The sequence below is a fragment of the Lygodium microphyllum genome, chromosome 28, assembly GCF_053477565.2.
Source record: "Lygodium microphyllum isolate KBCC chromosome 28, Lygodium_microphyllum_v1.1.10, whole genome shotgun sequence".
Taxonomy (NCBI): domain Eukaryota; kingdom Viridiplantae; phylum Streptophyta; class Polypodiopsida; order Schizaeales; family Lygodiaceae; genus Lygodium; species Lygodium microphyllum.
Genome location: NC_141162.1, coordinates 48,178,601 through 48,202,725, shown reverse-complemented (window position 1 = coordinate 48,202,725; position 24,125 = coordinate 48,178,601). Strand labels below are relative to the sequence as shown.

The following is a 24,125-nucleotide window of genomic DNA, read 5'->3' as shown; positions in this document are numbered from 1 at the left end:
AAGACAAACACTTTGGAGGATGTGATTTCTTTAGCACATGATGCTAAGGATAAAATTCATTGATGAGAAAAGCGACCGCAACAATTTTTGACTAATGGTAACTTTGCTACAAAGCAATTCAATTCTAGGTTTTGAAGATTCAATCAAAATTTCTTTGTTCCTTCTTCATTTCGTAAACCCTAGGCTCCACCCCCTGATTTACAATCAAACACAAATTCAAACCCTAAGTCTTCTCTCCCACCAAATCCCAACATACCCAAATCTCCAACTATTATCAATAATCTTTCCAAAGCAAAGTCTATAGTTTGCTACAAGTATCAACAACCTAGACATTTAGCAGTTCAAATCAATTACTTGGGAGCGACTAAAGATGAAGACCATGATGATATGCTAGACTTCACTGAAGATGATGATGATGATATTGGTGATGCTTTAGATACTTTACCACGAATGCCAAATCCTCATTCATTATTAACTATGAAATTTTTTGTGCATGGTCAAAAAAAGATTGTTTTGCATGATGATGGAAGCACACATGATTTTATTTCGGCAAAGTTGGTAAAAGGATTGAATTTACCTACTGCTTGAATCAGTATCACATAAAAGTTGCATTCTTAGAAACTAGATACAATGGTACACAAGAAGTTCATGATTTAGAAATTAAAATTAGTGATTATGTTGAGCACAAAACTTTATTAGTTGTGTCTTTGCAAGCTGGTGATATTATTTTGAGCGCAAAACTTTATTGTTTGTGCCTTTGTAAGTTAGTGATATTCTTTTAGGAATGCCTTGGTGTCACAAATATAATCCCAACATAGATTATTCCACACATTCCATGAAAATTCATCTCAATAGAAAATAAATCACATTACATGGAATGCACACCATTGATAATTTTCCACTTCTTAGTCACACACATGCTAAACATGCATTGAGAAAAGGTAGCAAATCATACTTAGACTTCTGGGTGAATGAAATTGAAAATAAGGAAAATCAAATGCATCCTAGGCATGCAAAATTTCTTTCACAATTTAAAGATTGTTTTGCTACTAATTTACCCCTTGGTTTACCATCTACACATCTTGAAATTCTTAAAATAAACTTAATCTCAGGTTCTCAACCTCCATGTAAAGCACCTTATAAACACAATCAAATTGAACAAAAAGAAATCCAAGCACAAGTTGAAGAAATCTTGAACTAAGGACTTATTAGGCCTAGTAGATCTCATTTTGGTGCACCTATCCTATTAGTTAAGAAGAAAAATAATATCTATAGGATGTTCATTGACTATCGTGCCCTAAATAAGATCACTATTAGGAATATCTATCCAATTCCTAGGGTAGACGATCTCATGGATAAACTACAAGGAGCCTCTATTTTTAGTAAGATAGATCTCAAGTCTGGATATCAGCAAGTACGATTGGATACACCTAATATTTCAATACTTCACATTATGAATTTCTTGTTATGCCTTTCAGTTTGACTAATGTAGTAGCTACATTTAGTCGTATGATGAATTGTATATTTTTAAACTATTAGAATTGTGTAATTGTTTTCTTTTATGATATATTGGTTTTCAGTAAGAATGAGAATGAGCATTGTGAACATCTATCATTGGTTTTCAAATTGTTTAAAGAGAATCAATTATATGCTAACCTTGACAAGAGTAAAATTTTCCAAACTCAGATTGAATACTTAGGTCACATTGTTTCTTCTGATGGTATTCAAGTTGATCCTAAAAAGATAGAGGTAATTTTGAATTGGCCCAATCCCTAAAAGTGTGCATGAGTTACATTCTTTTTTAGGACTTGCTAGCTTTTATAGAAAATTTGTGAGAAATTTTTCATTGCTTGCATTGCCTTTGACGAAATTGTTAAAGAAATGTATTGTGTATCATTGGTCTAATAATAAACAAAAGTCTTTTAATTTATTGAAACATACTTTAACACATGCACATGTTTTGAAATTACCTAATTTTAATTGACCATTATTTCTAGTAGTTAGTGATGCTAGCGAATCAAGAATAAGAACTGTCCTCATACAAGATTCACATCCCATAGCCTATTCTAGTTGCAAACTTAAACCCTCTCAACTGAAGTATTCCACCTATGATAAAAAATTGTTGGTTGTAGTTCAAGCCTTATGTCAATGGAAACACTATCTAATGGGATCCAAATTTATTATCAAAACTGACCAACAAAGTATCAAACATCTCCTTAGTCAGCCACAAATTTCTAACTGTCATATTAAATGGGTTGCTTTCATTCAAAGTTTCCATCCACTTATTCAATATCAACCCGGAAGAGAGAATGTTGCTGCCGATGCATTGAGTAGAAGACCAAGTATCCATAATATTTCCGTTCTATCTTTTGATTCCCTTATTCATATGAAGGATGCCTATGATCATGACCCAGTTTTCAAGCTGATTGGAACAAATTACTTACTGATAACTGGATTCCAATTAATTTTTTGTCTTATTATGATGGATTTATGTTTTATGAGAAAAGATTATGTGTTAATGTTCCATTTAGATCATTTGTGTTTACAAAATTCATTGTTCTCAAGGCCATAGAGGTATTATTTTCACTTTATGAACATTGGTTGAAGATTTTTATTGGCCACAAATGGAATCTGATGTTTCTAACTTTTTTTCTGAGTGTTTAACTTGTCAAAGAGTCAAGTAACACCATGGTAAACAATATGGTTTGTTAATGCCTTTACTAATTTCTGAACATCCATGGGAACATATTTCAATGGATTTTATAACTGGTTTGTCTAACACACAAGCTAATAAGATAATCATTATATGATTTGGACTATACTAGATCGATTTAGGAAACAAGCATATTTCCTACCATGTAAGAAAACATTAACTGCATCTCAAGCTGCACAATTATTTTTGAATACTGTTTTCACTAACCATGGTTTGTCAAAAGTCATTATTTCTAATATTGATTCTAGATTTTTTAATAGTTTTTGGACTACTTTGTTTGCTAATTTCGGTACTAAGATTGATTTCTCATTTTCATTCCATCTTGAAACCAATGGGAAAACAAAAGCTACTAACAGTGCAAATCTAGATCTTTTGCATGTATACATAATTTTAAAACCACAAACATGAGATACATACTTGCATCTACTTTAATTTACATATAATAATACACCACACATATCTAGATATAAGACTCCTTTTGAAATCATTTGTGGACATAGATTACCTACACTTGTTACATCACTGTCAAACAAACTTAAAGCTATTGATGATATTGCCAATAAGCATGCTACTATTTTTGCTCAAGTCAAAGACATGATTGCGAAAGCCCAGCAATCATACATTAAATAAGCTAATAAGAAAGAAAATCCATGAGTTTTAATGTTGATGATTATGTTTAGTTACGCATTGAAAAGAGAAGATTGCAAAGTATTGAGAAACACCATATTGTTAAATTAGCACCTAGATTTTATGGGCCTTTCAAAATAATTCATAAGATCAATGACAATGCATTTAAATTAGAACCACCCCAACACTAGAAGATACATAATACTTTTCATATTAGTTTGTTACAACCTTTTAGAGGCCAATTACCTATCCACCTTGTCTATGAAACCCTCCTTTGTTGAAAGAAGAAATTGAAATACTTGAATCTGAAACTATTCTAGACACTGACTTTATGACCACTAGAACTAGTTGTAGATATTCTCAATATTTGATAAAGTTTGAAAATCATCCTGTTGAAGAAACCCAATGGATGCACGCCCATGACCTAAGTGCTTACCCCTCAATGCTTGCTCCACATTGAGCTAATAGCAATTGAGGATAATTGCTATCCCACCCTGGGGGTATGATACTAGGAGGCATATTCCACGGTGGATTCCATGAGGCTTTTCAGTGGATTCCGTAAAACTAGAGGCATATTCCATGATGGATTTCGTGAGATTTTTCAAATGATTCCGTAAAACTATTTGTATTTTCTGAGGCTCATACAGAAGATGGATTCCTTCTGCGAGAAGTTAACAAGGGTACCTGTCCTTTTTGGGTATCAGATTAATTTAATGTGTATGTGGGTGATTCCACAAAATATATATTTAAATTAATGGATGTTTATGAGTTTAAAGTGCACTCATATTAAATTAAGGTTATGACATATTTCCAACCTATTTATTTATTTTGTAGCTAAGGGCTGTTAGGTATTCACTTTTGTGGATTTTATCTAATTATTTTCTAACAATTGTGAATGCTTTAGTTGATATGTAGAGCATGCAATGGTGGAATTGGGAAGCACCGAGCGATGGCATGTATTCAAATTATCTAGAAGAATTATTATTTTTGATGGGTGTTGTAATATTTCTGTTGAAAAATATTACGAGCCCGTGTGAGTCTCATGCAATGACAATTCCGACATTGAAGTTAGGGACGGTGTGATCTTTAAACGGTAAAAGATGTATCATGAGTCTCCAATGGCCAAACGAGATCGAGGTTTAAAAACCTGCATATCTACATGTAAAACTCCTCTTGAGAGAAGGTTAAAAGGATATTAAGGGGATAAAAATTCAAAAAATTATTACTCCTTCTTTCCGGAGTCGAATGCTGTGCTAGAGGAAAGGGAGTATGGCGCGGGTGTATCAGCACCATATCTGGACAATGTGGTGGGGATTGGGCCATGTAACAGGCCGCGTAGGGGGGGGCTTCCCCCACCCTTCAACTATATAAACCCCCTCTAAGGGGTAGAGGGGGGAGAGTGGTAGATTTTGAATGTGAAGGGGAAGCATGAGAGAAGGAAGTCGGACCCAGATTGTGGAGGAAGGTATTGAAGCTGCTGCATAGGGGAAGAAGAAGCTCCTAGAGCTGTCGTGCCGGCGGGAGGTCGCCAATCAGAACGCTACCGCCTGGGCTTTAGAGTCGCCGCTGGAGGTCGAGTTGCGCTGCCGCTTCCCTCTCCCACTGCACACACCCACCACACAGAAGCTTCCAAGAAGCTTCTTGGAAGCTTCCCCAAAAACACCCTTAGCATAGCATTTCCACAAAGCCTTTTTAACCCCCTAGTTTCCTTTTAAAGCCTCCCATTGCATTCCCACACAAGCCATACTAGTAGGTTTTAAACCCTCTTTTCTGTTGGTTCTCCTTAAGTTCACTCTAACCGCCAGATTTAAAACCATCCTTCCTATTGCAACTCCCAAAAGCCTATTTTTCTAACCGGTTAAAAGGCCCTTCCCTTTTGAACCCTTCGAAAGCCCAAATTTATTTCCCCTCTTAAGCTTCATAGTGGAAGCCTATAAGGTATTTCCACTAGTTTCCTAATATGCCTTTCCAGGGCTTTGAAGGAGAGGGAGCTACAGAGCACTTCCCACTCGATTTTCCCCATAATTTCCTTAAACCCCCAGGATTTTTTAAAACAAAGAAGGCCCAAGCTCCGAACCCTAAGGCCTTCTAAAGCCCAATTCTAAAAGACGGTGCTTCGATCAAGGAAACCATACCGAAAAGGGAGTTTCACGTATGAGGGAGACGGGACAAGATCATAAGTCTACGGCCAATGCAAGAAGGGCAAATTCACAATGACCCCTAAAAAGGCACAAGGCACAAGGCACAACTGCAGGAGGATCATCTCCTAACATTCATGTGGACATTTCGCCAAACCCACAAGTCCAGGTTTTCTTCCTATTTCTTGATTTATGTCGAGGTATTACAAACATGCAGGGTTAATTCATGGAATTAGGTTGCGCTTATGCTTGTCAAATAACTGAATGAAGATTGGACAATTGTATTTTTTTTAATGGAATGAATGAAGGATGTGTATGCATTTTTAGTAAGTTGCTTCTATGCATTGCAAAGTAACGAATCTAGAACAACTAATGATTTCATTACAAATTCGGAATTTTTGTAGTACACCTTCAACTATGCATGGAAAAATTAAATCGCATGTCACATTATTAGACGAATCTTTCTTTGTAATGACTCATTAGAAAGTCCTTATCAACCATAGGAATCTGCAAATCTTAGAATGATTCTGGGGTTGCATGAAGTAGGATAACTCTAGTTTTAAATTGGCCTAAATATCATTTAATTGCGGTGTAGTTTAGGAAAGGCTGCATGGTTCGTAGTGACCAAAAACCCTAGAAGCTTAGTGGCATGATTTGTGAAGGCATGTCTTAGTAGGATCAATAGAAGTTAGGCGAATTTTAACATGTGCTTGGTCTTAACAAGAAAAGTTAGGGATTGCAAATCTAGAGGAAATGAATTGCATGCTGACATGAATTATGACGTAACGCAACTAGTTTTCTCTTCTTCGATCAAGACAAAATCTTTAGGAATAATTCGTCCTTGTCGTAAGACGAGTAATCTAGATTACCCAAAATACCTAAACTACAAAGAATTCGCTTAGGAATGGTTAAATTGATGCAACATATCCCAAATGCTAATTAGGGTTTAGCACGTTGAGGACGTGACCTAGTCGCACTTATTGCCAAGTTGAAACTCTCATACCCGAAAAACTTGCTCACATTCATGGAAGGTAGGGACAATAGGACATACTTGCAAGAAACGATCTAGGGTTTTCTACCCTAAAGATCGCTCACTAAAAAAATGAAACTCGGATGGAGTTGGAACCCTAGGATGGACGATGTCAGCCTAGTGCAATCAGGAACGGATGGGATATGAAGACACCCTAACCCTGTTTCCTATCTAATCATGATTCCATGATTAGAAGACAACGTTCAATGGGTAAAATAGTCCCATGGATTAGATGCGACACTTGTGTAACAAGTTGCAGAGTCGCATGATCTTGTGGTTTGATCATACGAGAATGGCCAATTCCTCTAGATTGGCAGATTCTTGCGCAAGTTTATATTGCAAGAGGATGAGTAGTCATCCTGATATAGTACGTTTCTTGGGAAAAGTGACCAAGATAAGGGAATCAGATATTTGCTTGGAAGCAAAGGACCAATCAATAATTTGGAGCAACATATTTTCTATTAATAGAACTTAAGGTATTGGTTAGGTTGGGTTAATAGGGTACAGCCCTAACCCAAGAACATAAGGGTTAACAAACAATCCCTTGGGGATCTTGCCAAGTTGCAACTAATCCCGGATTGAATGTTGAATGCGTTCAGAGAGAAGGATTCACTCCTTAGCAATTAGCTAAAATAACGACCACTGGAAATGATTGTGCTTGTATCAGTTTAAAGAGTAGTGTTTGCTTTGTTTGCACAAGGAACTAAAGGATGAAAATATATCTAATGCTTCAGGTTGAAGGCCTGAAGGGAGTGGCAGTTTAGTTACCCCCCGACTGTCTGCCTCACTCTAACCAAGGGGGTTGTTAGCCGCACCGGGAAGGTGGACCGAACCCACCGTGTGAGGTCTCTTTGTTGAGCACTTCTTGGAGCAGGAGGATGCTTGGGTGCTAGGGGGGCTCTGGCCCTAAATCCCTCGCCTTCCGGGCCCTGCACAAGAGGCCAATGTGACTCGGGATTGGATCTCGAGGCCCGCATACTAGTCTATGGGCGGAATCTTGGATTAGTCATTCTTCCCATTCTCCTTGAACCAAGTGCACCGTGAATCCGCTTTAGCACTAGCATTTATGCATAAAGTAGTTCACTTGGGGTTGGACGCTACTTGCCGTTTAGAAAATGACCATTAGGGAAAACCCTGATTCAGATCGGTCCTAAGTGGTAATGGCCAGAATACTTCCGCTATGTGGTAGATGCGGAAAGTCTTAGATCACAAACCCCGTGACATTCCATGGGAGTGCCGGGCAGAGCTTTCTAGACCTCCTTTCCGATGGACTGCTAAGACGTGTCATAAAGGGTAAGGTGGACACGTTACAATTGGTATTAGAGCGAACGAACGAAGGATTTGTTTTTTTAAGAAATCTTAATAAGAAGAAGTAAAGAAAATGTTGCTGTTCAGAACATTTCCTTACTTTCGATGTTGTCTTGTAGAATTATGAAGCATGGAATAGGTTCTTAGTGTTCCGAGTGATGTTTATGACCGTGATGCATTCCCCAGATTATCGACAAAGGGTTGATATGACGAGCATCCTAGACCGTATTTATAATCCATCACCTTTGTATGTGGAACAAAGATGGACGGGTGACTCAGGAATCTACTATTTAGCTGCCCACTGGTTTGCATACCTTCAAACCAACCTAAAGAGGATCAAGTGGTTGGAAGACCTGAAGATCGCGAAGCTATTCATTTTTGTGAAGGCTCACGTAAACTCAACTTTATATATTCGAGGTCAGAGGGTTTAGCTGAACTCATATATATATGAGGAAGTGACCCGTGTAATCCCCGCCAATAGGATCAAGGTGTTGGGGCACTATGAGAAGAATGGGTTCCAAAGGAAAGGATACCCTAATCTTCTAATGACTTACCGATTCATGAAGATCCATGACCCGAAACAATACTATTATCCAGTTCCCATAGATAAATGTAATACAACATTATTCTCCCCGAACTAAATGTAATAATTGCTTTACCATCCTAAGAAATATTGTACTCCGAAAGGGCTAGACCCATATAAATGGAATAAGACTTCTTTTTATCAATGTCTGTTTTGTCTATGAGAATTGATAAAAAGTTAAGTGGCTAGATTGCTTGGTTGATAGCTGAAACGGAGATGAAATATAAATCATAACGATTAATAAGAGATAACATTAAGAAACCTCTATCGAGGCACAACCCTAGGTACAGATTTCCAGTTCGCCTCCTACATCAAGTATGGCCGTGATCCAGGAGAAGAAGTTTCTTCTCAAGCACATCAAGCCATCATAATTTGATGGGAAAGGTAGGATTGTCCAAGCAGATGCTGAGATGTGGATAGAATCTATGGAGGATTACTTTGAAGCAGCCGGTACTGCACCCACCAACCAGGCTATGCTCGCCAAGCTAAAGCTCTGACGAAGCCAGGCTTTGGTGGAAGCAATGGTGCAGAGATCAAGGGATCACAGAAGGTTCCGTTACCTGGGAAAAATTGAAGAAATCTGTGCAAGGAAGATACTTACCACCTGTGTATCGCACATAGAAAATGAATGAGTTCTACAAGCTGAAACAGCTAGGACTCACTCTTGACGCATACTACTCTAAATTCGTCCCACTTCTTAAGTATGTGCCACAAATGGATATAACACTGCAGGTGTCAAAATTTCGTGCTAGTTTAAACCCACCAGGGAATACTCGTCTCGAATCTATGCGGCCATCAGATCTTCAGGACACACTCATTCGAGCTGCGCCTATAATTCAGGAGGTGCAGGCTACGCCAAGAGGTAACAAAACTTGGTCTTATAATGACCCAAACAGAGGAGCATATAGGCCTCAAATGAAGAGAGTTCAAGGTCAGAATCGGGGACAAAGAAAGAAAGCAAGGACTAATAATGCAAACAGCTTTGTCCCTACTCAAAGTAATGGTTGGAACCTCCGTTGTTCCCACTACAACAAGCCCGGTCATTTCAAGAGGCAATGTCCCAAGCTTGGAGGAGGACATCACCAAGCACCTTTCCAAGGAACTGGTCGTGGCCAGGGAGCCGCTACTCGAGGCAGAGGAAGAACCGCCTATGTTTCCAATAGGGAAATGTGTGAAGAAGAAGATCCAACCATGGAAGCAGAGTTTGAAAGGGCGACAGTCCATGCCACTCTTCACAAGAAAGGGCCGAATCACCAGTTTTCGGTGATTCAGACGCCATCGGATTATCAAGGTAAAGGTTTCAAAACCTTGATTGATTGTGGCAGTACACATTCCTTTATCTCACTAGCTTGTGCAAGAAGACTAGGAGTAGCCATAGTAGAAGAACCTACCTGGCTTGTGGAATCAGCAAATGGACGTGAGGTCACTTGTACCAGGCAAATTGCTAAGGTGAAATTCTTTCTGGGAGGAAAGACAACTTTGGTCAAAATCAGAGTCATGAACCTAGGTATCCATGAGTGTCTACTCGGAATGGATTGGCTTAAACCTAATGACGCCCACATTCATTGTGGAAAGGGCCAAGTTTCCTTTCAAAACTCTGAAGGGGAATTAGTCACGACTCAAGGTGAGGATAGAAAACCGAAAATTAAATTGGCCAAAGCATCTCGTATTATAAAGGGAGTTAGAAAGTGATTGCCTGTCTACTTAATTAAGCTCAATAAGCTAGATCAGAAGCAGGAGTCTAGTGAAGAACCTTCATGGTTAAAGGAGTACGCGGACGTATTTCCTGAAGAGTTGACAGAACTCCCGCCTCGAAGAGAAGTGGATCATGAGATCAAGATAGTGCCAGGAGCTGCGCCAATTGCAAAGAGACCTTATAGAATGTCCATCCCAGAAGCAATTGAGCTGAAGCAAAAACTCAAGCAACTGCTAGATCAGGGCCATATCCGTCCTAGCAGTTCACCATGGGGAGCTCCAGAAAAAGAAAGATGGAACGCTTCAACTATGTATTCATTACAGAGGGTTGGATCAATCAACTGTCAAGAACAAGTACCCTATTCCTAGAATAGATAAGCTTCTTGATAGTCTTAAGGGTGCGAAGATCCTCTCCAAGATTGATCTCAGGTCTGGTTACTATCAGATAAGGATCAAGGAAGAAGATATCCCAAAGACGGCCTTTAACACAAGATATGGACACTCTGAGTTTCTAGTTATGTCATTCGGGCTTACGAATGCGCCTGCCACCTTCAACAGGTTAATGCAAGATATGTTTAGGCCATATCTTGATGACGTCGTACTCGTCTTCGTCAACGACACTTTAGTCTATTCTAAACATGAAGAAGATCATGAATCCCAACTTCGGATTGTCCTTGAGACAATGAGAGCACATAAGCTCTATGTTAAGATGAAGAAGTGTGCATTCTTTAAACGTCAGATTGAATATCTAGGATTCATCGTATCAGCAGAAGGAATCTCAGTGGATCCGACCAAAGTCAGAGATGTTATAGAATGGTCAATACCAACAACTATCAAAGAAATACGCAGTTTTCTTGTATTGACAGGATGGTATAGGGTCTTCATAAAAAACTATGCTTTGATTGCAACACCTCTGACGGGGACTTACTGAAGAAGCAAGCATCCATTGCATGGTCAACTGCCGAACAAACTAGCTTTGATAGATTGAAGCAAAGTTTAGTATCAGCCACCTATCCTAAAACTTCCAGACCTTAGTAAAGAGTTCGAGGTAGTAACTGATGCTAGCACACTTGCTTAGGATGTCTGCTCATGCAGGAAGGTCATCCTGTAGCATACTCTTCAAGGAAATTGAAGAGCCATGAGGAAAATTATGCTACCCATGATCTAGAACTATTAGTTGTCATCCATGCTCTAAAGCTTTGGAGACACTACCTAATGGGTAACAATTTTACTCTAGTGACTGATCATAAAAGTCTCAAGTGGATCTTTACCCAGAACGAGCTCAACATGAGGCAACGTCAGTGGATTGAAGTGCTGGAGGAGTATGATTTTGAAATCAAATATCGACGGGGAAAGGAGAATGTAGTTTCCGATGCACTCAGTCGCAAGGCATTCCTTAATTCTCTAATATTGCAAAATCCATCAACAGCTAGATCCCTAGCCACAAAGGTGTCCATGGCAAACAACCCAATACTTGAGCTAGCTAGAGAGGAAGCATGCCATGACCCAGCCTATCAAAAGATGCTAAGGGAGATCCCTATCAAGGACCAGGACCAAAAGCTACAGGCTAAGTATCATGAATTCTCTATCAATAGTGGACTTTCTACTATAGAATGAGATTATATATACCGGCAAGGCAATCACTTAAGCAGAAGATACTGTGGGAAGCTCATGATTCCCCTTTCTTAGGACATCGTGGCTATGCCAAGACTCTCAATGCAGTTAGGAAGAGCTACTATTGGGAGAGGCTTAAAGGTGACGTTCTCAAATATATCACTAAGTGTTTGTCTTGTCAACATATCAAAGCCAAACATGTCAAAATGCCAGGAAAGTTACAACCACTTGATATTTCCCAAATGAAATGGGAATTCATCAGTATGGACTTTGTTGTTGGCCTACCCCAGGTTCAAGGAGTATACAACTCCATCTTGGTTGTGGTTGACATGCTCACTAAGGTTGCACACCTTATTCCAGTAAAGACAAACTATAAAGCCTCAGACATTGCAAGGTTGTTTATCAAGGAGATATTCAAGCTACATGGGTTACCCAAAAGAATCATTAGTGATCGTGATTCCCTCTTCACATCACACTTCTTGAGAGCTATCTTTGAAGCAATTGGGACTCAACTTTGTTTCAGTATAGCTTACCATCCCCAAACCGATGGCCAAACGGAGAGAGCCAATCAAGTTATCGAGGATGTGCTAAGGTGATGCCAGGAGGCATATTCCATGGTGGATTCCGTGCCACGGTGGATTCCGTGAGGTTTTACGGTGGATTCCGTAAACTTAGATGACCGGGGCTCATACACAAAGAGGATTCTTTGTGCGAGAAGTTGATGGGGACGCCTGTCCTTTTCGGGCGTTTCATTAATTTAGTGTGTACATGGGTGATTCCATAGCGGGTGATTCCGCAAAATGCATATTAAATTAATAAACGTTTATGAGTTTAGAGTGCGCACTCGTAATAAATTAAGGTTAGGATTTATTTCTAACCAGTTGATTTATTTATGTAGCTGAAGACTGCTAGGTATTCACTTTTGTCGGTTTAATTGTATTATTTTACTAACGATTGTGAATGCTTCAGTTGATGTGTAGAGATAGCAGCAGTGGCGGAGGAAAGCATTGGAGTCTAGCGGGTATTCGACATTTGGACTATATTTTGATAGGCGCCATGCCTATATTTTGTTATGTCTATTGAGACATCGATTATTGATTATTATTTTGTATGTGTCTATGTGCCCGGATATGTTATTTTTATTTGGACATTGAGATTGGGCGTGCCAGACTCTATGGGCACCGTCCATTAGCTTTATTTTCCTATTTTTGTAGAAAGCAACCTCATCAAAAATACTGTTATGCATAGTAACAATATCATCAGTACTCTGAATTCTATTAGACAAAGATGCAATAGGTGTAGATAATCTATATCCATAAATAACTTCAAAAGGTACTTTCTTTGTAGATGTGTGCGGTGTATTATTGCATGCAAACTGTAATAAATGCAAATGAGTATCCCATGTCTAAGGTTTAGAGATAGTGTATGCACGTAAAATATCTAGAATGGTGCTATTGGTGGCTTCTGTTTGTCCATTTGTTTCTGGATGAAATGCAGATGAGAAATCAATTTTTGTGCCTAGATTTACAAACAGTGTAATCCAAAAATTATTACAAAATCTAAAATCTCGATCTGAAATAATCACTTTTGGCAATCCATGGTTAGTAAAAACAGTTTTAAAAAATAACTGTGTTGCTTGTGATGCTGTTAAAGTTTTCTTACATGCAATGAAATATGCTTGCTTACTAAATCTATCTACAATTGTCCAAATCATGTCATGGTTAGATTTAGTATTTGGTAAACCAGTAATGAAATCCATAGAAATATGTTCCCAAGGTTTAGATGGAATAGATAAAGGCATTAATAATCCATACTGTTTACCATGATGTCTCTTTATTCTTTGACAAATCAAACATTCAGAAACGAAATTAGATACATCTGCATCCATATGCGGCCAATAAAAATCTTCAGTTAACATGCGTAATGTAGATATGATACCTCTATGACCTTGATATGGGGGACAATGAATTTCATTCAAAACAAAAGATCGGAATGGAATAGTAACACACAGCCTCTTTTCAAAAAACATAAATCCATCATTATATGACAATGAATCAACAGGAATGAAATTATTTTGAACTAATTTTTGCCAATCAGAATGAAAAGTAATATCCTGGTGATATGTGTCTTTCATAGCAATCAAAGAATCAAAAGATATGATAGAAATACTATGAATTGCAGGTCTTCTACTCAATGCATCAGCAACTACATTTTCTTTTCTAGGTTGGTATTGAATGATAGGATGAAAACTTTGAATGAAGGAAGCCCATTTGATATGATGGTCAGAAATTTGGGGTTGGCTAAGTAGATGTCTAATGCTTTGCTGGTCAGTCTTTATCATGAATTCTGAACCCATTAAATAATGCTTCCATTGTTTTAATGCTTGTACAACTGCTAATAGTTCCTTGTCATAAGTGGAATATTTGAGCTCAGAGGGTTTTAGCTTAGAACTAGAATATGCTATTGGATGGTTATCTTGCATTAGTACAGCTCCTATTCCTGATCCGCTAGCATCGGTCACAACTAGAAAGAATGATCTATTAAAGTCAGGCAATTGTAGAACAGGGGCATTGGTTAATGCACGTTTCAGTAAATCAAAGGATTTCTGCTGATTTTCAGTCCATTGATAAACAATTCCTTTCTTAAGAAGTTTGGTTAATGGTAAAGCAAGTAATGAGAAATTACGTACAAACTTCCTATAGAAACTAGCAAGACCAAGGAATGAGCGTAATTCATGTACATTTTTAGGAACAGGCCAATGCAATATTGCATCAATTTTCTTAGGATCAACTTTAATTCCTTCTTTTGATACAATATGACCTAAATATTCTATTTCTGTCTTAAAGAATTCACTCTTTTCAGGATTTGCAAACAATTGATTTTCTTTCAGTAATTGAAAAACTAATGATAAATGCTCATAATACTCTTTTTCACTTTGATTGAACACCAAAATATCATCAAAGAAAACAATCACACAATACTGATATTTCAGAAAGATACGGTTCATCATTCTACTGAAAGTAGCAGGTGCATTAGTTAATCCGAATGGCATGACTAAGAATTCGTAATGGCCAAACTGTGTTCTGAATGCAGTCTTAAATATGTCAGATTTATCTAGCCTCACCTGATGATATCCAGACTTAAGGTCAATTTTACTAAATATAGAAGATCCTTGCAGTTTGTCCATAAGGTCATCAACTCTAGGTATAGGATACCTATTCTTTACAGTGATCTTATTTAATGCTCGGTAGTCAATACACATACGATAGGTATTATTCTTTTTCTTGACTAAGAGTACAGGTGCACCGAATGGAGAACTGCTAGATCGAATTAAGCCTCTATTTAGTAATTCTTCAACTTAGCTCTGGATTTCTTTTTGCTCTATTTGATTGTGCCTATATGGTGCTTTGCAAGGTGGTTGTGTGCCAGATATTAGATCAATCTTATGGTCTTCTGAACGTGAAGGTGGTAAACCTAGTGGTAGGTCTTCTGCAAAACAGTCCTTAAAATATGCAAGAAATTCCTTATGCCTAGGATGCATATGATTTTCCTTTGCGTGCAATTCATTCACCCAAATGAGATATGATTTAGTATTCTTGCGTAGTGCACGTTTTGCTTGAGTATGCGAAAGCAGTGGAAAAATATGAGATGCATGCATACCATATAATGTAATAGATTTTCCTTGAAAATTAATATTCATTGTGTGCGTGGAATAATCTATATTTGGATTATGCTGGTGTCTCCATGGCATTCCTAGAATAATGTCACTTGACTGTAATGGAACAACTAAGAAATTTCTTCTTTCAATATATGAACCAATTTGAATTTCTAAATCTTGAACTTCTTGTGTGCCATTGTACCTAGTGCCTAAAAATGCAGCTTTTATGCGATAATGCGTAGGTATAGTATGCAATTTCAATTCCTTTACCAATTTTGTTGAAATAAAGTCATGGGTACTACCGTCATCATGCAATATAGTTCTTTCTTTTCCATGCACCATACATTTCATAGTCAACAATGAATGTGGAGTAGGCATACCTGGTAAAGTGTCGGAAGTAGTTGTAGGGTCATCCTCTTCTTCAGTGAAATCCGGCATATCCTCATGCTCGTCTTCATCCATGGCTCCAAGGTAGTTGATATGTGCTGATGGCTTCTTTGAATGACAATTTGCTGCGAGATGCCCTGGCTGGTAACACTTGTAGCATACTATTGGCTTGGCTTTGGTTACATTATTTGCAATGGCTGGGAGTCTGGGTACATTTGGATTTGCTTGTGGAATAGGCTTTGGATTTGGATTGACATTGGATGGTAATGCAGGTGGTTTAGGCCAATTCTTGCGGAAAGATGGTGATGAGAAACGACCTGGATTAAACCTTCTAAAATTGGAATTGAATTGTTTAGATCCATAATTACCGTTGGCTTGGAATTGCTGTGGTCGTCTGTCTCTTTCGCGTAACTTATCTTCAGTGTCATGAGCTAAGGAGATGGAGTCTTCAAGGGTAGCAGGCTTGAACATGTTCACTTCAGCGTAGTAATGTCCAAGAAGTCCAGACATATACTTCCGCTTATGTGTCGTCTCTGGTACGTCTTCAAGCATGCGTAGCTGTAGGAGTGCATTCCAAAAACGCTCTGTATACTGTGGAATAGGCTCACAATCTCGCTATTGAAGTAAATCCCATTGCTTGATAGCCTTCTCATGAAATTGCGGTGGAAGGAAATTCTGCATGAACTTCTTCTTGAAATCTTCCCAAGTAGCAGGACATTCTATGCTCTTGCAGACTACAGTCCACCAAAGTGATGCTCTGTCTATCAAATGATTAGTAACACACTTGATTTTATCTTTTTCGGGATAAGTTTCCTCATGGAAATAGTCATCAAACTGGCTAATAAATGATAAAACAGTCTTTCCTTCTTGTATGCCATTGAAAGTGCGAAACTTGAAACTTCGTTTACTTATCTTGGATTCCTTGCGAATGGTTTGTGCTTCAAGAGTGGCGTCGATGGTACGGCGAATCAAATCTTCAGCTTGAGGTTCTTCTTTATCGGTGGACGCTCTTTGTAGTTTTGTCAATTGCGCTTGCAATGCTTGCCTGGCCCTTCGCTCTTCTTCCAATTGTAGCATGATTAGATCCAGCTTTTGTTCCATGGTAGGCTCAGGTAAGTCGTCTTCAGTCATAGGATCATCCATATGTGGAGTAGTCATCCTGTAAAACTCAATAAACCTTTCTCTCTCAAAATCAGGTTAGCGGGATGAGCGTAGCTCAAATTCGGGGTTACAAGGCTATGTATTTTTGGGTATTTCTTCTTCAATTTTCAGAAATTCTGCAATATTTATGTATCCGTTTGCTAAAAGTACTTCAACGAACTTGTAGATAGGTAGAACAGCCTGCTGCGAATAACTTTCCAGTTCAGAGTTTTTGCATACGAACAAGTCTTCTAGGAGTTTTAAGCACTAGTCAGTTCTGATTTAGTATGACTTGCAGAGTTGCAGACTTAGCAGACTTGCAGAGTTGTTGACTTGCTGAACTTAGGCCGACTTACAGAACTTGCAGAACTTGATTTCAATTGACTTGCTGAACTTGACTTCAGAAGTGCGGGACCTGGAGTTTGCCAACTTGTCTGCCCTGTGTGACTTGTAGTGACTTAAGCTTAAGTGATTAAGCTTAAGCTTAATAAGCTTAATGGTGGACTAGCAGGCGGCGTCAAATTTTCGTGGGGGGGGGCGTTTTTTTGGCCGCGCGGATTTTTCGGGGCCACACTCTGATACGCCGAGGTGAATTTGAGAGGCCTAAGCTTCCTTTAAGCTTATAAAGCTTTATAATTAAGCTTTTGATTAAGAAGATTAAGAATTTTTTCTCACTGTTTTCAACGACTTGATGAAGGAGATGTATGCGTGGTCCTCCGCCTGCAGAGCCTGGTCCTTTGCGATCTGAGAGTAAAAACAGGGGTTCTTGATCGCCAGAAGTCTGTCTGTATCGACGGTTCGCGACGAGATTGACTGTAGAGCCCGTTTGTTCCTAGAGCTCCGCCTTCGCCCGAGATTGGTAGCGATTGGAAGCTCTTGATCTCTGCTCCTCTCTGATACGACTGGTGCGCAGATCAGTCGTAGATAGCTCACGTAGTGAATCCCTGAAGGTCCCCAAGAACAATGAACTCTACCTTTTTGCACAAAAAACAATGTAAAAGCATGCATGACAAGAGGCAAGAGACAAATTGGGTTCAATCTCCCCCATGCCTTGTGTGAGCGCTTCACAAAGCATGTATTTTATGTATATTTCCAATCTTCATGCTCAATAATAGCCCAATTACAAAAATATGACAAGCTTTTAGCTTTTGAGTTTGCTTTCTACAAAAATAGGAAAATAAAGCTAATGGACGGTGCCCATAGAGTCTGGCACGCCCAATCTCAATGTCCAAATAAAAATAACATATCCGGGCGCATAGGCGCATACAAAATAATAATCAATAATCGATGTCTCAATAGACATAACAAAATATAGGCATGGCGCCTATCAAAATATAGTCCAAATGTCGAATACCCGCTAGACTCCAATGCTTTCCTCCGCCACTGCTGCTATCTCTACACATCAACTGAAGCATTCACAATCGTTAGTAAAATAATACAATTAAACCGACAAAAGTGAATACCTAGCAGTCTTCAGCTACATAAATAAATCAACTGGTTAGAAATAAATCCTAACCTTAATTTATTACGAGTGCGCACTCTAAACTCATAAACGTTTATTAATTTAATATGCATTTTGCGGAATCACCCGCTATGGAATCACCCATGTACACACTAAATTAATGAAATGCCCGAAAAGAATAGGCGTCCCCATCAACTTCTCGCACAAAGAATCCTCTTTGTGTATGAGCCCCAGTCATCTAAGTTTACGGAATCCACCGTGGCACGGAATCCACCGTGGAATATGCCTCCTGGCATCATAAGGTCACACTGCTATCGTGAACCAAAAAGGTGGATGTAATAATTACCTTTGATTGAGTTTGCTTACAATGCTTCTTATCAACAAAGCATTCAGATGACCCCTTTTCAAGCATTGTATGGTCATGACTGTCGAAGTCCCCTAAACTTCTCAAATCCAACCTTGAGGGTTGAAGCTTCAAGGCAGATGTTGGAAGAGATGGGTGACCAAGTAAAGTCAATAAGACAGGACATCCAAGCCGCCAAGGATAGACAGAAGGCATACACAGATTTGAAGCGTCAAGATAGAATCTTCGGGGAAGGAGACATGGTCTTCATTCATGTACGACCAAAGAAGAGTTTCCTATCCTTAGGAGATTGCAAGAAGCTAAGTCCGAGGTATTGTGGACCATACAAGATCCTCAAGTGCATAGGACCTAATGCTTATAGATTGCAACTCCTTGAGAATTACCTAAAGGTTTATAATGTATTCCATATCAGCCTACTAAAGAAGTATGTACCTAATCCTAGTCATGTACTTGATGACCAACAAGTTGTAATGCCTAATCAAGGAGTCCTTGAACTACGACCTAATAGGATCTTAGATGTTAGGGAGAGACAACTTAGATCCAGAACCTTGAGAGAATGCCTCGTCTCGTGGAAAGATTATACTGAGGAGGATGCCACTTGGATAGATGAAAGCACTCTTAACCATCAATATCCCGAGTTTATCTCGAGATGAGGACATCTCCATTCCTCCAAGGGGGAGAGAATTTAATATTTTTGTTGAAAAATATTACGAGCCTGCGTGAGTCTCATGCAATGACAATTTTGGCATTGAAGTTAGGGATGGTGCAATCTTTAAACGGTACACGATGTATCATGAGTCTCCACTAGCCAAACGAGATCGAGGTTTGAAAGCTCACATATCTACATGTGAACCTCCTCTTGGAAGAAGGTTAAAATGATATTAAGGGGATAAAAATTCAAAAATTTACTACTCCTTCTTTCCCCAACCGAATGCCTTGCTGGAGGAAAGGGAGTATGGTGCGGGTGTATCAGCACCTTAGCTGGACGATGTGGGGGGGATCAGGCCATGCAAGAGGCTGCATGGGGGGGGGGGGGGGGGGAGCTCCCCCCTCCCTTCAACTATATAAACCCCTTCTAAGGGGTGGAGGGGGGAGAGTGGTAGATTCTGAACGTGGAGGGGAAGCGTGACAGAAGGAAGTCGACACCAAACTGTGGAGGAAGGTATTGAAGCTGCCTCGTAGCGGAAGAAGAAGCTCCTAGAGCTGCCGTGTCGGCCGGAGGTCGCCAATCAGAACGCTGTCGTCTGGGCTTAAGAGCCGCCGCTGGAGAATGAGTTGCGTCGCCACTTCCCTCTCCCATTGCACACACCCAGAAGCTTCTAGGAAGCTTCTAAGGGGTCTCTCTAAGCCCCCTTTTCCATTGCACTCTTACACAAGGGGTTTTTATCCCCCGAGAATTAAACCCTTTCCCCCCTTTGGATTCCCCAAAAACACCCTTAGCCCACATTTTTAAGCCCCTTTCCATACCATTTCCACAAAGCCTTTTTAACCCCCTGGTTTCCTTTTAAAGCCTCCCATTGCATTCCACACAAGCCAAATTAGTAGGTTTTAAACCCTCTTTTCCATTGGTTCTCCTTAAGTTCACTCTAACTGCCGGATTTAAAGCCATCCTTCCTATTGCAACTCCCACAAGCCTATTTTTCTAACTAGTTAAAAGGCCCTTCCCTTTTGAACCCTCCGAAAGCCCAAATTTCTTTCCCCTCTTAAGCTTCGTAGTGGAAGCCTAAAAGGTATTTTCACTAGTTCCCTAATATGCCTTTCCAGGTCTTTGAACGAGAGGGAGCTACAAAGCACTTCCCACTCGATTTTCCCCATAATTTCCTTAAACCCCCGAGATTCTTTAAAACATAGAAGGCCCAAGCTCCGAACCCTAAGGCCTTCTAAAGCCCAATTCTAAAAGACGATGCTTCGATCAAGGAAGCCATACCGAAAAGGGAGTTTCACGTACGAGGAAGACGGGCCAAGATCATAAGTCTACGGCCAAGGCAAGAAGGTCAAACTCACGATGACCTCTAAAAAGGCACAAGGCACAAGGCACAACTGCAGGAGGATCATCTCCTAATATTTATGTGGACATTTTGCGGAACCCATAAGTCCAGGTTTTCTTCCTATTTCTTGATTTATGTTGAGGTATTACAAACATGCATGGTTAATTCATGGAAGTAGGTTGCGCTTATGCTTATCAAAATCCACCTAGTTTGATAAGATGCACTTTTGCAATTGAATTACATTAGCTATTTCAAAGGAAATAACTCGAATGAAGATTGGACAATTGTATTCTTTTAATGGAATGAACGAAGGATGTGCATGCATTTTTAGTAAGTTTCTTCTGTGCATTGCAAAGTAACGAATCTAGAACAACTAATGATTTCATTACAAATTCGGAATTATTGTAGTACACCTTCAAATATGCATGGAAAAATTAAATCGCATGTCACATTATTAAACGAATCTTTCTTTGTAATGATTCATTAAAAAGTCCTTATCAACCATAGGAATCTGCAAAGCTTGGAATGATTCTAGAGTTGCATGAAGTAGGATAGCTCTAGTTTTAAATTGGCCTAAATATAATTTAATTGTGGTGTAGTTTAGGAAAGGTTGCATGGTTCGTAGTAATCAAAAACCCTAGAAGCTTAGTGGCATGAATTGTGAAGGCATGTCTTAGTAGGATCTCGATAGAAGTTAGGCGAATTTTAACATGTGCTTGGTCTTAAAACAAGAAAAGTTAGCGATTGCAAATCTAGAGGAAATGAATTGCATGCTTACATGAATTATGACGTAACGCAACTAGTTTTTCCTTCTTCGATCAAGACAAAATCTTTAGGAATAATTTGTCCTTGTTGTAAGATGAGTAATCTAGATTACCCAAAATACCTAAAATACACAGGATTCTCTTAGGAATGGTTAAATTGATACAACATATCCCAAAAGATAATTAGGGTTTAGCATGTTGAGGACGTGACCTAGTCGCACTTATTGCCAAGTTGAAACTCTCATACCCGAAAAACCTGCCCACATTCAAGGAAGGTAGGGACAATAGGACATACTTGCAAGAAACGATCTAGGGTTTTCTACCCTAAGGATCGCTCGCTAAGAAAATGAAACTCCGATGGAGATGGAACCGTAGGACCGACAATGTCGGCCTAGTGCAATCAGGAATGGATGGGATATGAAGACTCCCTAACCCTGTTTCCTATCTAATCATGATTCCGTGATTCGAAGACGCCGTTGTCGAAGTGTTTGCCAAAGCAAAGCAAAGTCCTGTCTACAGAAGACCTTGACGAATTTCAGGATAGAAGATCAAGCAAGTGAATGAAGGTCAAATCTGTTATGACTGCAATTTTTTCCTGTGATGTTGATCAGTTGGAAAGATCAATAATGTTCATGATCATACACAATCCTTTGTATTGAATGAACCAGTAATCCTTCAGAAACGAGGAAGAGTTCTGCATGGTATATATCGTGTGTTTGCTGTAAATTTATTGTCTTTCCCTCAGATATTAGGTTCAGAGGCATAAGAGGCAATTCCTTCTCCCTGTTTATTTTGTACAGCAGCATTCAAACTCTCTAGTTCTTCACTTAGATCTCTATGCAGAAATTGTGTATCAAGTAACCATGAAATACTTTAGCTAGTTCTTAAGGACCAAAACTTGACACTACAGGACTCTCTAGCTTTTATCAAGCTGTCAAAGCTATTATCCGATCAGTGATTGCACTCCAACAAAGTGGACATTCTTTACATGCTGCAGCACAGGGTTTGCACAAACAGAAATGTCTACAAGGTAGCAAAACAGCAACCGTTGGCTCTTCATAACAGATTTGGCAAATATGCTCATTTGTTTCATCATCAAGGACTCCCATGCTAGTAAGTTCTTCATGATCCTTCTCTCTTTTTCACCCTTTATGCTAAAATTTCCTTTTTAGCATCAGGATTTCAGGATTTTGTGAGCAGAATGACATTCACTCTTCCCAAGTAACAGTTTTCAAGTCACTGGTATTTTCTGCATGGTTACGTATTTCTCCTGGCGTCACTGCTACAAATAAGAAAGTAATGTAAAGCAATAATCTTCCAGCTGCAAAATGTTAATTTGATGCTGATAGATCTTTGGATACTATGATATTTACTGGCGTTTGTTGCTGAAGTAATAGAGCTTGTTGAATTAGGCAGTTTCTCAAAGACACGCTAGTTGGAGCTGATTGGTCTAATAAGCGAGGCAATTTTTGTGCGCCCCCAGAGAAAGCTTTATTGTAGAAGATTTCAAGCTGCCCGAATTGCATGAATATCTCTGTGCTCCTTGGCACTTCGGATATGCTTCAATTCCACGAATCTAGCAAGTGCGATTGTGAGTATGGAGAAGACAATACATGTCCCAATACATTGGAGAGTAGTAATGCCTTGTTCATGGCCTGTGCGTTTACGCATAATAGGCACGAAGCACCAATCATACCCCCCGCCCTCTCTGCTTGATTCCCTCTAATCATAATCTCTGGTATGCTGGTCTCTTTGGCAACTTTCGAAAGCTAATTGAGTTCCAGAATTGCCAAATTACCCTGCGCCTCTGAGAAAGCTTCCATCCTTGTTTCAATCATTGTCGATGAAGCAAAAGCTTCAATCCTTACTTTAATCACTGTTGATGGAGCGAAAGCTTCAATCCTTACTGCAATCACTGTTGATGGAGCGAAAGCTTCTGCCCACACTGCAATCACTGTCGATGGAGCGAAAGCTTCTGCGGCGATGTCTCGAAACCCCTCCGAAGCTTCCCTTTTTTTTCCAGAGCACAAAAAGCCCCCATTTTTCTCCTTCATAATTCTCCTCTAAAAAAAATCAACATTGATCTCCGTCTCCTTTTTTTAGCTCTTGTTCCACAGGTTCCTACTTTTTAATAATTCTGAAAACATTCCCCACTATAACAGAGTGCCCGATTATACCACGATCAGGTCTACCTCAGCTGAAAACATAACCAATACACTCGGAGAACTCGGCAAACAAATAAGCATAATTTAAGCATTGCCTGGGCCCATATGGATGAGATGAGCTGATGTATTGAATGATTAATGAGTAGGACCTCTCAGAATTGCTCATGTGACACTGACTTTTAAGGTTAACAGCCATCTTGCAAGCACTAATCTGAGAATAAAGGCTCCTTCCAAAAGCTCTGCTGCTGCTAAATTCCCTGTTTTCAGAACATTCATTTCATTATTCCCTTCAATGGGTTGATGGTCCATTGAAGCCTCAGCTTTGAACCTGCAAATCATATATTCTCAAGGGTCTAGGAAATCCTCTTTGGTAGTGAATTCCCTTTCATGTTACTACTATTCATGCCTGAAGGGCTATTACAAATGCTTGCCTGTTTGGATCAACACCCTCTTCTAGCATCTACCAGTACAAATTCAATGCCTTCTCTC

The 24,125-nt window shown here is 39.3% G+C and overlaps 1 pseudogene; it reads left to right on the top strand.

The window, feature by feature from the left end:
- LOC148011426 (uncharacterized) overlaps window positions 1–22,237 on the top strand; it is a 54,203-nt pseudogene extending 31,966 nt beyond the window's left edge.
- The last annotated feature ends 1,888 nt before the right edge of the window (window positions 22,238–24,125 follow it).